The sequence below is a fragment of the Manis pentadactyla genome, chromosome 12, assembly GCF_030020395.1.
Source record: "Manis pentadactyla isolate mManPen7 chromosome 12, mManPen7.hap1, whole genome shotgun sequence".
Lineage (NCBI taxonomy): Eukaryota > Metazoa > Chordata > Mammalia > Pholidota > Manidae > Manis > Manis pentadactyla.
The window spans coordinates 27,854,332-27,868,945 of record NC_080030.1 but is presented as its reverse complement, the minus strand read 5'-3'; positions in this window follow the sequence as shown (position 1 = coordinate 27,868,945).

Sequence of the window (14,614 nt, the reverse complement as noted above, 5' to 3'; positions counted from 1 at the left end):
TTCTTTATTCTAGCAGTAATGGCTTCCTCTTGTTCACAGGATAAAGACCAAAGTCCCTAAAATGGCCTGGGGCGACCATGCCTGTGGGGCCACACCGCTTCTGCCTGGTCTCATCTCACACTGCATCCCTTACTTTCTGCTTTCAGCCCCTCTAACCAGCAGGTCACTTCCCACCTCAGGGGTTTGGCACTTGCTGCTTCCCCTGCCTGGGACAGGGCTTCTCCACCTCCTCCCTTGGCTGGCTCACCCTTCCCTCCTATCTCAGCTCCACCCACCTCCTCAGGGAAGCCCACCCGGTATTACATTCCCCAAGAGCCCAGACTGGCTGTGCTCAGCAATGAGTTGTAATTCTACATTTACTTGAGTGTTTTTAACTGGTGTCTATCACCTCACTAGACTGTGAACCCCTGAGGACAGACACTGGGACCTCTCTTTTTCTGCCCTGCATTGTATTTCTAGTCCCTGCACAAACTGCCACAGGGCAATATTAGTGGTAGATGTTTCCAAAGATTGCATGCCCTTGGGAAGATGCCTGTAGCTGTCATAGCTTGGGGCTTGGTTTTTCCTTCTACGAAATGGAGGTGGTATCAGTGCTTCCCAGGGGACAGTAATTATAAGAGATATAATGGACTCTTGTTATTCATTTACACAGAAGGAACCTGGAACCATCTTAATGCATTCTTGATTTCTGCATTATATGTTTTAACTATTTCTTTTTTGCCTTACCAATATTTCTAAGTACTAATAGTGCACCCAGAATTGTTCAGTGTTAATAATGACAGTGATCTGTGTTCAGAGAACTTACAATTCTATAGAACTGATATGACCCTGATGGAATCAAATAACAATATTTAGGCCTTCTGAAGTGCTCACACTCATTTATTACCTCTCATTTTAATGTCCCGACCTGAATAAGCAGTCTCTATTATCTCCACTTCACAGACAGAGAACTGAAAGCAAAAAGATTTGACATAACCTGCCTGGAGTCAGAGTCAGAGGAGAGGAGAGAATGATAAGCATAGTAATTTGTATCTATGAAGTGCTTTCGTACTAAAAAATGCAAAGCTCTTAGCAATGCACAATTTAATTCATCTTTATAACAATGCTGTGAAGTTACTCAAGAAGTATTGATATCCATATGAGGGAAAACTTTTAAAATACAGTTGTGTAGCTAACTTCATAACCATCCAGGCTGATAGGATGAAAGTCATATTTCACATCACACCCAAACATGTACTACTGGGGACTTCATGGGAGTTCCAGGGAAGAATGAATTCCTGAGGTCAGGATTCTCCCAGCTGTCTTGTTTCCTGCACCCAGAGTTTAAACCAAAGCAAAAGACACAGGGTAGGCATTTGAGGGAGTGAGTGTGAATTTGGAGTTAGTCAAACAGGACACTTTTCTATACTTAGCACTGTGACCTTAGGCAAGAAACTTAACCTTGAATAAACCTATCCTGTTGTGGGTAAAACTGTAATATTTCCAGCATATATCGCCTGGCTTTAGTACATCTGCATATCAATAGGTGTTCAGATGTGGAAAGAAGTATGGCTTTAGTTCATTTGCATCATTCCTCAGGGGTGGAGAGAAGTTCATCTCCATATCAATAGGTAATTACCTGGGCAACTGAGGGCGTGTCTGAACCTGAGAGGTTAAGGGGAGGGGCCGGCTTGCTGGCTGGCTTCTTCCCGGGCAGAGGAGAGAGACGGCCCTGGACTGCAGTTTGTAAGCAATAAAAGGGTTTTAAACTTTACTTCTCCCTTTGACTGATTTTGGTGTTTAGAGGTATTTTTGCCTCAGGATTTCCTCTCCCTGGACTTACACCTGTCTTTACTAGAACTGGGAAAATAGCTCAACTACACATACAAATACTAAAAAGAAATCGTGGTCCAGCAAATAGCTGTTTAATAGTGGTTGACATTAATATTTGTATCTATTAGGAATAATAAATGGTTAGTTCAGCTTTTTAAAGTTGTAAACAAATGGTCAAATTAATTAGACAAGAAATTGTGAAAAACAAACATGCATGGAGATTTGTTCAAAGTCAGGAGGGGGCAGCTGAAACTGCCCAGCAAGGTCCATCCTCCCACTTTTTCATTCAAGGGCCTCCCACTCCCCACATCAGCTCCTATGGGACTCTTGCAGAGCGGATCTCAAACCAAAGCTGAGGACGGCTTCCCCAAGCTGGTTCTCAGGGAGAGGGAGACAGTGTGGAGAGAGATGGCGACTGGGAGGATTTCTCAAATCCCAAGAACAAGGTAAGTTCTAAGCCTTGGAGATCTGCAGGAGATGCTCTGGGGGAATATTCTGGGAAGTAACTGATTGAGGAAGTAAGAAGCTGGACAGAAATGTTTTCTCTGAGAACACCAAAGTCACGCCTTCCCTGGAAGATGACCAGGAACCTTCCACCCTGCCCAAGGTGTAGCACACTATCCGAGATGCCACCTGCTAGGGAAACTATGACTAGGCGAACAGGGTGCCCCCTTTAAAGCACTAATGTCTTTGCTGAAGAGAACTGGGCATGGAACCGTTCACTGCTTCGTGTCAAATGGGTCATGACTAAGCTCCTGTCCTGATAGCCAGCTGAGAACACGTTTCAGGAAGTCAAGCCAAGCAGGGAGAGTCACTTTGGAAATGATGGCGCCATTTGGCAGAAGCCCATGAAGCCTGGACATGAGGGGCATGAAGGCGGGGGGCAGCAAAAGTTCTGGAGGCCGCATGACAGACATGTGACTTCCTCAGAGGCTGAAAGACTTTCCACATGTGATTTAAGGTAGAAACGGTGAGACAGAGCAGAGAAATGGGACAGGGGCCGGGTCTTTGTAAAATCTGTTCAGCCTGTGAAAAAAGCCCAGGTTATTCTTTAATTTAATCTATATTTAATCTAAAATAAAAATTTAAAAGATCTTCCAGCCCCTTAATCAAGCAAGTAACTTTGTAACCAGGACCTGAGACAGAACCCCAGAGTGTCCATCCACATGCACCTATATGGGTAAACAATGCTGAGATCTGGCTCAGCAGTCACCCAAACAACCCTATTCTTAAGACAAAACTCCAGAAGAATTATGAATCACCTGTATACACCCTGCATTATGCCATCCCCTACCCAAGAGACCTTATAACACCCCAAACCCTGAACCCTTAAGTGGGCCTCCTCCTCTCGGAGGCTGCCTGCACTCCTGTCTGAGTGTGTACTGTCTTACCAAATAAAATTTCTAGTTTCATAAGCCTATTACACTTGTCTCTCTACTCTTTTTCATGATACAGAAAAGAACTTGCCAACCTCTACCTCTAGGGTCTGTCACTTTGCTATTCCATGCGGCTTTCTAGTCTTAACACTATCCTTTTCTCTCTCCCTATTTTATTCCAGACCAGCAGGGAAATGGAAGTTCTCAGAACATAATCTCACTCCAACCAGTGCTCTGGAACTTCCCTGAATTCTGGGATGGTAGAGATAGAATTCCTGCACCATGCAGATCAAGTAGACCCTGGATACCAGGTGACCCTGGCTTTAGGAGTCGGCAAGGGATTTGCCCTGTGCTGAGCAGAGATTCTATGAATTTTCCTTTGTTCCTTCTGTTATTCCTTACTCTCTACTGTCTTCATGGCTGCTGACATTTGCTTCTACTCTTGCTTTAATGAATTCTTTTCTCACTGGCACTTGTTCCACCTGACTAAGAATTCTTTCCCAATCAGAGTCAAGAGCCCTCCCCTTTCCAGTTGAGGTTTCAGGTAGTGAACAGAGAGAGACCTCCTCAGATGCAACTGCCCAGCAACAAGTGTTTTCTTGTAGAGCAATTAGGCAAGGAAATAAATAAAAAGCATCCAGATTAGAAAGGAAGATCTCTGTCTTCAGTTGACATGATTGTATATGTGGAACACCCTAAAAATTACGCACACACACACTTGTTAGAACTAATAAATGAACGCAGCAAAGTTGTAGGATACAAAATCAGCATACAGGAATCAGTTACATTCTTATACACTAACAATGAAAAATCAGAAAAGGAAATTCAGAAAATAATTCCATTTCCAATATCCTCAAAAATAATAAAATACTTAGGAATAAACTCAACCAAGCAGGCAAAAGACTAATACACTGAAAATTACAAAATGTTGCTGAAAGAAATTAAAGACAGTACAAGTAAATAGAAAGATATCCAGTGTTCATGGATTGGAAGACTTAAAATTGTTAATATGACAATACTAATTGGAGCAATCTGCAGATACAATGCAATCACTACTAACATTCCAATAACAGTTTTTGCAAAAATAGATAAACCCAGCCTAAAATTCACATGAAATCTCAAGGGACAAGACAATCTTGGAAAAGGGGAACAAAATTAAAGGTCTCACACTTCAAAACTTATTACAAAGCTATGGTAATCAGTGATGTGGCAGTGGCATAAAAACAGACTTAAAGACCAATGGAATGAAATAGAGAGCCCAGAAATAAACCCTCACATATGTGGCCAAATGATTTTCAACAAAGTACCAAGACCATTCAATGAGGAAAGGACAGTCTTCAACAAATGGTGCTGGGAAAACTGGATATCCACATGCAAACAAATGAACCAAAAAAACACCTAACACCACATACAAAAATTGGCTCAAAATTGATCATAAATGTAAATGTATGAGCTCTTAGAAATAAACATAGGAGGAAAGTTTCATGACATTGAATTTGGCAATGATTTCTTGGGTATGACATAACAAGCATAGGTAACAGAAGAAAAAGTAGATAAATAGGACTGCGTCAAGTTTTAAAACTTCTCTGCATCAAGGGACACAACAAAGTGAAAAGGCCTCCAAATGGGAGAAAACATTTGCAAATCATATACCTGATAAGGGATTAATACCTAGAATATATAAACAACTCCTACAACTCAACAAGAAAAAAGCAAATAACTGGATTTAAAAGGGGGAAAAGAACTTGAATCAAACAATATTTCTCCAAAGATAAACAAATGGTCAATATGTACATGAAAAGATGCTCAACATCACTAATCACTAGGGAAATGCGAATCAAAACCACAATGAGACACCACTTCACACATAGTAGGAGACCACTATGAAAGGGAAAAAAGAAAATGAGAAGTATTGGTAAGGTTGAAGAGAAATTGGAACCCTCATGAATTGCTGGTAAGAATGTAAAATGGTGTAGCCACTGTGGAAAACAGTCTGGTGACTCTTCAAAAAGTTAAACATAGAATTACCATATGATCCAGCAATTTCATTTTTGGTATATAACCAAAAAAAAAAAAAATGAAAGCAAGAACTCAAACAAATATTTCTACATACGTACTCATAGCACTATTATTCACAATAGCCAAAATGTGGAAGTAATCCAAGTGTCCATCAACAGACAGATGGATAAACAAAATGTGATATATCCATATGATGGAATATTATTCAGTCTTTTAAAAAAGGAAATATTGATGCGTGCTACAACATGGATGAGAAACGACATTATGCTGCATAAAATAAGCCAGTCACATAAGCTCAAATACTATATGCTTTCACTTATAAGAGGTTCCTAGAGTAGTCAGATTCACAAAAAATAGAATGGTGGTTGACAAGTGCTGGAGGAAGGTAGCTTTTGTTTAATGGGTAGAGAGTTTCTGTTTGGGATGATTAAAAAGTTCTCGAAATAGTGATAATGGTTATATAACATTGCAAGTGTACTTAATGCCAATAAATTATGCACTTAAAATGGTAAATTGCCTCTTATGTATATTGTACCACAATCTAAAAAAAATTTTTAATGGAACATTTAAGGGTAAATCTAGCAAAACAGGTACAGGACTTCTATGTTGAAAACTGCACAATGCGGATGAAAGAAATTTTTAAGAGATCTATATAAATGGAAAGAAGTACTATGTTCATGGATTGGAAGAATCAACACAGTGAAGATGTCAGTTCTCCCCTAACTGATATTCAAGATTTATCCTAATTCCTATCAAAATTCCAGCAGGATATTTTGTAAGTATAAACAAAGTTGTTCTAAACTTTCTATAGAAAGGCACACTTGAATAGCTAACACCATTTTGAAAAAGAAGAATAAAGTTGGAAGAATCAGTCTACCCAAATTCAAGACTTAAAATATAGCTACAGTACTCAAGACTGTGGTATTGGTAGAAGGGAAGACTTACAGAGGAATGGAGCAAAACAGAACCCAGACATAAACCTGTACAAATATACCCAATTGATTTTTGACAGAAATGCAAAAGCAATTCAGTGAGGAAGGATGGCCTTTCTAACAGGTGGTATTTAATAGTTTGGACATAGAAGCATGTGGACTACCCACAAAAAAATGACCTTTGAGCTAAGTTTCGTATCTTTGCCAGGCCCTAATTAATTTATTGGTCATTTTATAAAGCAGGGAGTTAAAAACTCAGAAACATATGACAGGCATCAGGGCCCGGCAAAGAGAAAGGAGTCTTCTCTGATCAGCGTTCTCAAAGCCAGTCTGCACCCAAACCCACTGAAGGCCTTCGGTTCTTCCCACAAAGCAACTACCCCGGCACCACATGCAACCAGATGCTTAGGAAGCACTTTCTGATGAAGCCAATGATCAGAAAAATGTGCAGTGGCACAGTTCTACATTTCCACCTCTCCTGCATTTAGAGATAGCCATGGGTGATGGAATCTCAGCCACAGGAATTTAAGTGGCTTTTAGGACAGGGCAGTGACTTCTCCATTCTTTCTGTCCTCTTCTTTTAGCTGAGTATAGACAATGATGGTGCCCTAGATGATGTGGAACCACAAATAAAAAGGAGCCAGACTCCCTGAATCACTGTGTGGAGCTGAACTCCCTAACACCCAGAAACAACCACAGGGTCTAAATATATGAGGGAGAAATAAACTGCTAACGTGTTCGATCTCTTATGCACATGGAAGTGATATGCTAAAGGAATCTAGCCTGCCCTAACAGAGAGCTCAAGGGAAAAGGTGAAGAGGTCCAGGCTGGGAGCTTCAGTCCTGAGTTCTAATTCCAGCAGAGGAACCAGATGGGGAGCACTAATCAGGAAACCTTACCCCAAAATCCTTTCATGCAGACAAGACAATGTGCCTGGAGTTGGGGGAAACTGCAGTGCACTGGACTCTTAAATAACTATGATTCACACCATGTTCACTGAGCGGCAAAATTAATCCAGATTGCACTTGCTAGGGGAGCTGAGCTCTCTGACGCTCGGGCTGCTCAGGTGATGGATCCTCGCCCTGAAAACTGAGCAGGTCTTGCTGAGGTAGCGGCTGAGTGTGCTGACCTTATTTGGAGGCTAAGCTGGAATTAACCTGTACCCACTGGTGGGGCTCAAGAGTTCTTGCTACAAATGAGCTGATCATGTGACACTGAACATGGTTAATATGCCAAATTAATATGGAAACCACTGTAACTACAAACTTCGATTTAGTCTGTACCTTTTCAATTTAGAAACTTTTATAGCTCCAACCAAAGCTTAGCATACTGGTTAAGTCTCCAAATAGCCACTGTTCCAATTCTGGCCCTGCGACCTACCAGCAGCAGTCTGGGCCACATTATTTGAGTTCTCTGAGCTTCAGTTTCCTTATATATAAAATGGGGGGTTTTATAGCACCTTCCTCAGAATGTTGTTGGCTTAAAGGAAATAAAGCATATAAAATGCTGGCATGAACCCTGGCATATGGTAAGCATGCAAAAGCTGTTACCTACTAATATTAGAACCATAAGTGTAGGACTTTAATATATTTTAATCACAGCAAAAATATGTATTTTAATTACAGCACAAAAATATCAATGCCACTGCCACTTCTGGATGGCATTCACATTGCTTATATAATGTCATCTGGGACAAAGAGACCTACAAGGAGCATTTTGAAAGCCAACATTTTGTAAGTAGGATAGCATCTGTAGTCATCTAGCACTTATATACACAGTAATATTTCAGATAAATATGCATGCTGTTGTGATTACTAAAATACAGGTTCTTTAAAGAACCTATGTGACCTTACGATGCTGTGGCATTATACTCTCTCCTCAGTCAATATGCATTCCCTTATTCACCAGCTATCTGTGAAGGACCCATCAGGTGCCAGGCACTGGGCTGGGCTCTGGGGACACAGTGGAGGACAGGTAACAGGGTTCTCGTGCTCCCAGAACTTGCTTTCCAGTGGGAGCACCGAGAGGGAAAGGTCAACGGCGTTCCTGGACAGTGGGTAGCAGTCCTGATGCTCAGCAGGCCTCCCAGGGTCACAGAGACTCCTTTCTCTTCCCCAGGACTCTTATCGTCCCATCAGACACCAACCAGTAGTGGCCCCTTGTCTCCTAAGGCCATCTGTAGTGTCACTCTCTGCGACTGATTCTAAGTGTAGACGCTTCCGACAAGGTCCTCACATGTCCTAGTGTGAAGAAACTTAGCTGTTAATCTGTGACTCCCCTTTTCCAAGGGATGCGTCCCCAACTGGGAAATACCTCTTCTGAAAAAGGAGATGTTATGATGATTTGGAGACCTGGCTGCCCCCTGGTGGGTCTGTAAGCATTTCTTTTTCCACATTCTCCTCCGTCCAAACAGGTGGACTGCGGGGGGTGCCTGCACCTCTAGGCAGATGCTCTCTGTGAGCCCGTGGCCCATCCATCATCCTGAGGGCCACGTGGATCCTGCCGTTCCTGGAACTCCTGGCATTTCCCCTTCCCAGCCCTGTGTCGGTGCTGCCACCTCCCTCCTCCTGTGAGGGGTGGTTGTGTGTGTGTGGGAGGGCAGGTCATGGACAGACATCCACCTAACCTCTCCAGTGACACTGAATCATACGATTCAGAATCTTCAGGCACCTTTTCCTGAGTCCTGTGCTGAGCACAGGGCTTGGCATCACGTTGTTGCTCAGGGAATACAAGCCTCAGGCTGCCTCAACTGTACCTGTCCAGTCTAATCTTCCTGCTTGCAGGTTGGGGTGGGGGCAGGAGGGCCCTGGTGGCTTGTTGGGTCTGCCCCTCTCGTCAGGAGAGAGTCCGGCTGTCCACACCGAGGGCTGAGGACCATCATCTCCGGCGAGCTAGGGATAGCCACGCCCACATCAGCAGCAGCCAGGCAGCCAGGGTTCGGCTCCCAGCCTCTGACAGCTGTGGCGCCATGAAGCCTTCATTTTTTGCCATTTGGGCATCACAGTTGCGCCTACATTTAAATTACTACGTTATAACCAACTTGCATCACCTCGTTATGACTTAAAGCCTACCAGCTTCAACTACTTAAAAAGACAATCTGGTGAGCTGAGGGAGAAAGTCTTGTCACGTGGTTCTCTGTTGTGTGATGAGCCCAAATTTATGCTTTCTCCGCGATGCCCACGTTCACCCAAGAGTCTGTGCTGCCCCAAAATCCCGAGCAGTACTTGCCAGACATTTAGGTTCCTAACAGGTGGGTACATGCGAGGGAAAGGTGAAGAGGCCTCTTAACCAGCAAGCATTTCCTCACCTGCTGTTTCCTCACTCAGCTTAGCGCACACCCAGCACCATCTCAGTGGGGGTCCTGGGATGTGGGTCTTTCTCTCAAAGGGGATTCCAGACTAGTTCAAGAGACAAAAACAAAACACCCAAGGATGTACGTAAACTGTGGAATTGCATGGCAAGGACAATAAATAAAAGTAAAAGCTGAAAACATTAAAAGCAATGCTTCATAAAGATGTGAGAGGCAAGTGCCCACATCTCACCATTCCAACTCATGTCTACTTGGCAAATGGGAAGTAGAAGTTCAAGGTCAAATGAAAGGTCACACAGGCAGGATTCAGATCCAGATCTTCCAGCTCAAACATCTCGATCCTTCCCACAATACCATACTTACAGACATGTTAGAAATAAAAGTGTTGCTCTTCCTTCTGTGTGGGAGGGGAAGTAAAGGAGGTTCAGTCTTCTCTGATGGGATAGTTGGATTTAGGGAATCCATATTTACTGGCCAAAAGTGGGCAAAGCTGGATTTGCTCTTACGTGAGCCCATATCTTTATCCACTGGGCAAACTGCATGGTCCCTGCCCCTTCGTCTCCTTCACCTCACCCTCGGGGACGTCCTAACGAAGCAGCCCGGTGCCACTCCAGCCCTCTGCAATTCCATCTCCCAGAGAAAACATTGTGGGCGCAGAAGTCCAGGCTCCACCCTGCTGACAGCCATAGTTCCGCTTTCTCCCTCAGTCCTCACTGCTGGTCTGCTCCCTGGCCTACCAAGTGATGCTTGGATCACCAGTGGCAAGTGTCATTCACTCCAGAATGGACTGAGAATATGGGGAGCAGCTGGCCAGGATCTGAGAGAAAATGGTGTGGACATTTTCAAAACCTATGGTTGAGGGTGCCTGATTTTCCGAGCATTTTTCACCTTGTGACAGCTAAAACCTTTCCTCTATTTCAGGGTTTAAATAGGGACACTAATCAAAACTGTTCTTGCTATGCAGTCAGCCTCTCAGTGCATTAACTTTTACAAAGCTTATATCAAAGGGGCAATCAGCTCAGTGTCTGAGGCTGTCTCCTTTTCCTTTATGTGCAATAAAAACTTTATACTGCCTGTTCAGAAAGGGAAAGGATAAATTACCCATAATAGGAAATTAAGAGGAATTGCCATCATAAATTGGATAGGCCGTCAGGAAATATGATAGAATGGGCTGCTATGAATAAGCTTATTTCTCTGAGTGCATTTATTTTTCATGAGCTTTTATTATTCAGTAGCTTTAGATTCAATCAATGTGCTTCCATCTGTAATAAATGGCCAGGGTCTTTTCAGGGACGAGTTGCGGGAGGCTGCCCCTAGACTCTGCCTACAAACATGAAGGGATTTGTAGAGGAATGTTTTAAGAAACCAAGACAGCATTTGCCTCCACGGAACTGGTGCCAAGATATTTTAATTAAGTTCCCAACAATCAAAGATGAAATTTGGGAACATGCAGAACTGAAGCAGGAAAAGGTGTCAATACAATAACTTGTGCTGGACCTTCTCACCAAAATGTCCCAGGCAGTTGGACTTCTAGATTATTCCAGGTCCCTTTTTTCTAGATTATCTTTCTAGATTATTCCAGCTACTTTAGAATTGAAACACCACCAGGGTCTGAAAAAATCCTGTCAAGCCAGATAAATGCCCCTGAGAGAGGCATTCTCTCCTGGAAACTCCAGCCTTCTCCCTCCAAGTCTGGAGAAGGGAGGGGCTGAGGGTCTTCTCTCCTGACCTTGGCTGGGTTCAGCTTATGTTTTCCTGTCTCTGGAAATGTCCTGCTGCCTGGAAGTCATGACCTCCACTGCTGTTCCTAGTAAGGTGCTGTCTGGAGACAACTGGGTATCCGGTAGGGTGGCTGCCTCGCCCTATGACAGCTCCTTCTCTTCTGGGGAAGCTGTCTGAATTCCAGAGCTTGTGGGAAAAGTTGTTCTCTGGGGATCTAACACCCTGATGTTCACAGAACTTATTTCTCTTTACACTGCATTGTACTTGGTGTTATTGGGATAAAATTGATAATATCACCACTGCCTTTAAAGGCCTTTGTACAGTAGAAAATTTGAGGTGAAATTCCACTTTGAAAAGGTAGGAATAAGCACCCACCCCTTCCCCCCATTACAGGTAAATATACATGAAAATGCCTTTGGGAAACCTTTTATCAAGAGCTGGTCGCCAGTTGTATTTAGAGTTTAATCGGGAACATGGAGAACTTGTCACACAGTGTGTAACTTTTTATAAATTACCATAAAAGACCTGTTGAGAAAAATCAAACAAAACAGAAGTATATGAAATAAGTACATGAGAAAAAAAAAGCAACCTATTTTCCACTCCACCCATTTCTGCTCCTTCTAACAGGTTTGTCTGTATTATTTCACATTTTTGGGCATATACATACATATAATATAACATTTTTAAAATCAAATGCAATCATAGCATAGCATTTTACACCTTACTTTATTCATTTCACAATATATCAGGAAAATATTCCAATGTCATTAAGTACAGATTTATCTTATTCTAAAAATATTTTGTAGCTTCCAGAGGAGGGGGTTTCCCACCAAGGGCAGGTTCTCCATGAATTTGGTGAGAAAGAAGAAGGGCAAAGGCAAAAAGGGGTGAAGGGGGTTACCGCTTACTCTCACAACGGTCACAGGCAGCTCCCTGTAGCTAGTTCCGCTGTGCTCCCCAGGCTGGCTACAGGCTCTGCCCCCAGCAGGGGCCCAGTCCTCTAGGCAGTGGGTCCCAGCCTCTCCCCCTTCTCCCCCTCCAAGCTCCTTGCTCCCACCCTCAGGCAGGAACTCTGTGGGTGGATCTCTGGTGACAGGTGGGAGCCCCACCAATTACATACCAGGAACTGATGGGAGGAGAGAGTGGTGTTACTCCTCCCCCCTCCCCTGGACTGGTGCTCTGGAGATGGACCAGCAGCTCTGTCACCGGTAAACATCCCATAAATGTGCAAATAGGCTCTTATTATTTACACAATGGGCACTCTTAAGGCCAGGCAGGAATCCTGATCAGAAAGTTCCATTTTCCCCACAATTTTATTATGAAAAATTTCAAAGATATATAAGGTAGAGAGAATAGTGTGATGAACCAAAATCGTGAACTGAAATTCAACGCAATCAATCCTGATTCATCTATATCACCACCCATGCTTGGGTCTCCGGAATATTTTGAAGGCAACACATCATTTACCTGCAAATCTATCAGTGGGTGTCTCTACTACAGGGGTGGTTGACAGAGGGCCAGAGGAGTTCCTTGTCATAGCTACCTAAATCTGCCTTTGTTGTGTAAAAGTGCCATCAATGTTATGTACACTAACAGGGATAGCTGTGTTCCAAACTTTATTTATACAGCAGGCTCTGGGCCAGATTTGGCCCCAAGGCCATACTTTGCCAACACCTACTCTAAAATCAACAAACTTTTTTCTTTAATATCCAACTTTTATCTTTAATACTAAAAAAAGTAAATAAAGGGCTCTACTATCATCAGACTGAAAAATGTTAATAATTCTTTATAATACTGTCAAATCTAGTCAGTGTTTGCTTTTGCCTGATTGTGTTACAATCTTGTATATAATTGAATTCAGAATCAAAATAAGGCCCAAATATTCCAATTGCTTGTTATGCTTTCCAAGTCTCTATAACCTACAATTTATTCTTCAGCTCTTCTTTTTCCCTTAAAATATTTGTTGAAGAACCAGGATTTGTTTGTCCTGTAATGTTTTCCTAGTCTGGGTTTTGTTGATTATATCTTTGTAGTATCATTTTGCATGTTCCTCTGTCCCTTGTATTTCTTGTATATCAGTATGAGATCTAGAGATTTCACCAAATTTAGGTTAATTTTTTTCTTTTTTGGCAGGACTGCTTTAAGAGGTATATGATGTCTGATGGTACATGATGTGTCTGTGATGTCCTTAGCCACTGATAGTCATGGCCTGTTGATATCTTAAGTTTGCTATTTATTCTTAAATTCCTTTAAAGAGAAAATTTCTTTTTGGTTACTCTGAGATACAGATCATATAAGAAAAGCAAAATAGATCTCTGATCCTTTTCTTTATGTTGCTTGTTTTCAAAATAATGAGATGGCTCCCTGGACTGACAGGTAACTGGAGATATCTATCCAGTGAAGTTTGCCTCTTTTTGGTATCAGTATGAATCTATAGATTTAAACATTGCAATTATTATCCCTACTGATGCTGAAATTGCCTCATCTTTGGTCACTGAGAACTTGTTCAGGTTAGGACTTCATTCCTTTGACATAATTCTTGAGGTATTTAATTGCTTCTTTTTTCTAGTACGATAAAATTTCCAGGTTCATGTGTGCCCCAGACCCAGAAGTGACCACTTCTCCAAAAAGACCTGGTTCCTTTTAGTGATAGGTGATATTTAGAGAACATAATCTAGATTGTGGGGGTGCTTACTGCTCCTGGGGTTGGTCATTGTTTCTAGGCATTTTTGGTTGATGGATCTCAGAAATGTGTTTTGTTGAAAAGAAAATACATTATGTGTTTATATTGATATTTTCAATTCAAATTCAGGGCTAAAGGGCTTTTACAGAATCTCATCAATTTTACATTGGTATTTCCTTTCAACCATGTCAAATATCTCAATTCTCTACACCATCAGCATAATTTCTTTTTCTGTAAGAACATGCAGAAAAGTCTCCAAATAACAATATTAACACTACCATCAGTGATATGATTACTGAAAACAGTTTTGTTCTTGGAGGTTTTCTTATATGATTGGGTGTTTTGGTTTGGTTTAGTGTGGCTCATATTCTTAGGGTATATCTCTACAGAGGATGCACAGTTAAATTATTGTTTTAAAGTCAATTGGAATAGTTTAATTTCTTTTTTAAAATTATGTCCTACATTGGAACAGATTAATTTACTTCATTTTACTTTCAATTTTTAGTGATTGCTTTTTTTTCATTTATTTAGCTTTGTTTTACAATTCTTGATAATATTTACATGATTCCAATGTTAAATATACAAAATAAGGTATATCCAAATAAGTCTAATTTCTATCTATGTTCTACCCTATAGTTAACCATTGTTAATGCTTTATCTTTCCATCTTTTAAAAAAATATAAGCAAACATGTATTTTTTTTTGTATTTCTCCTTTTCTTAGTCAAACAGCCTACTGTATATATCCATAAGGAAGGTATA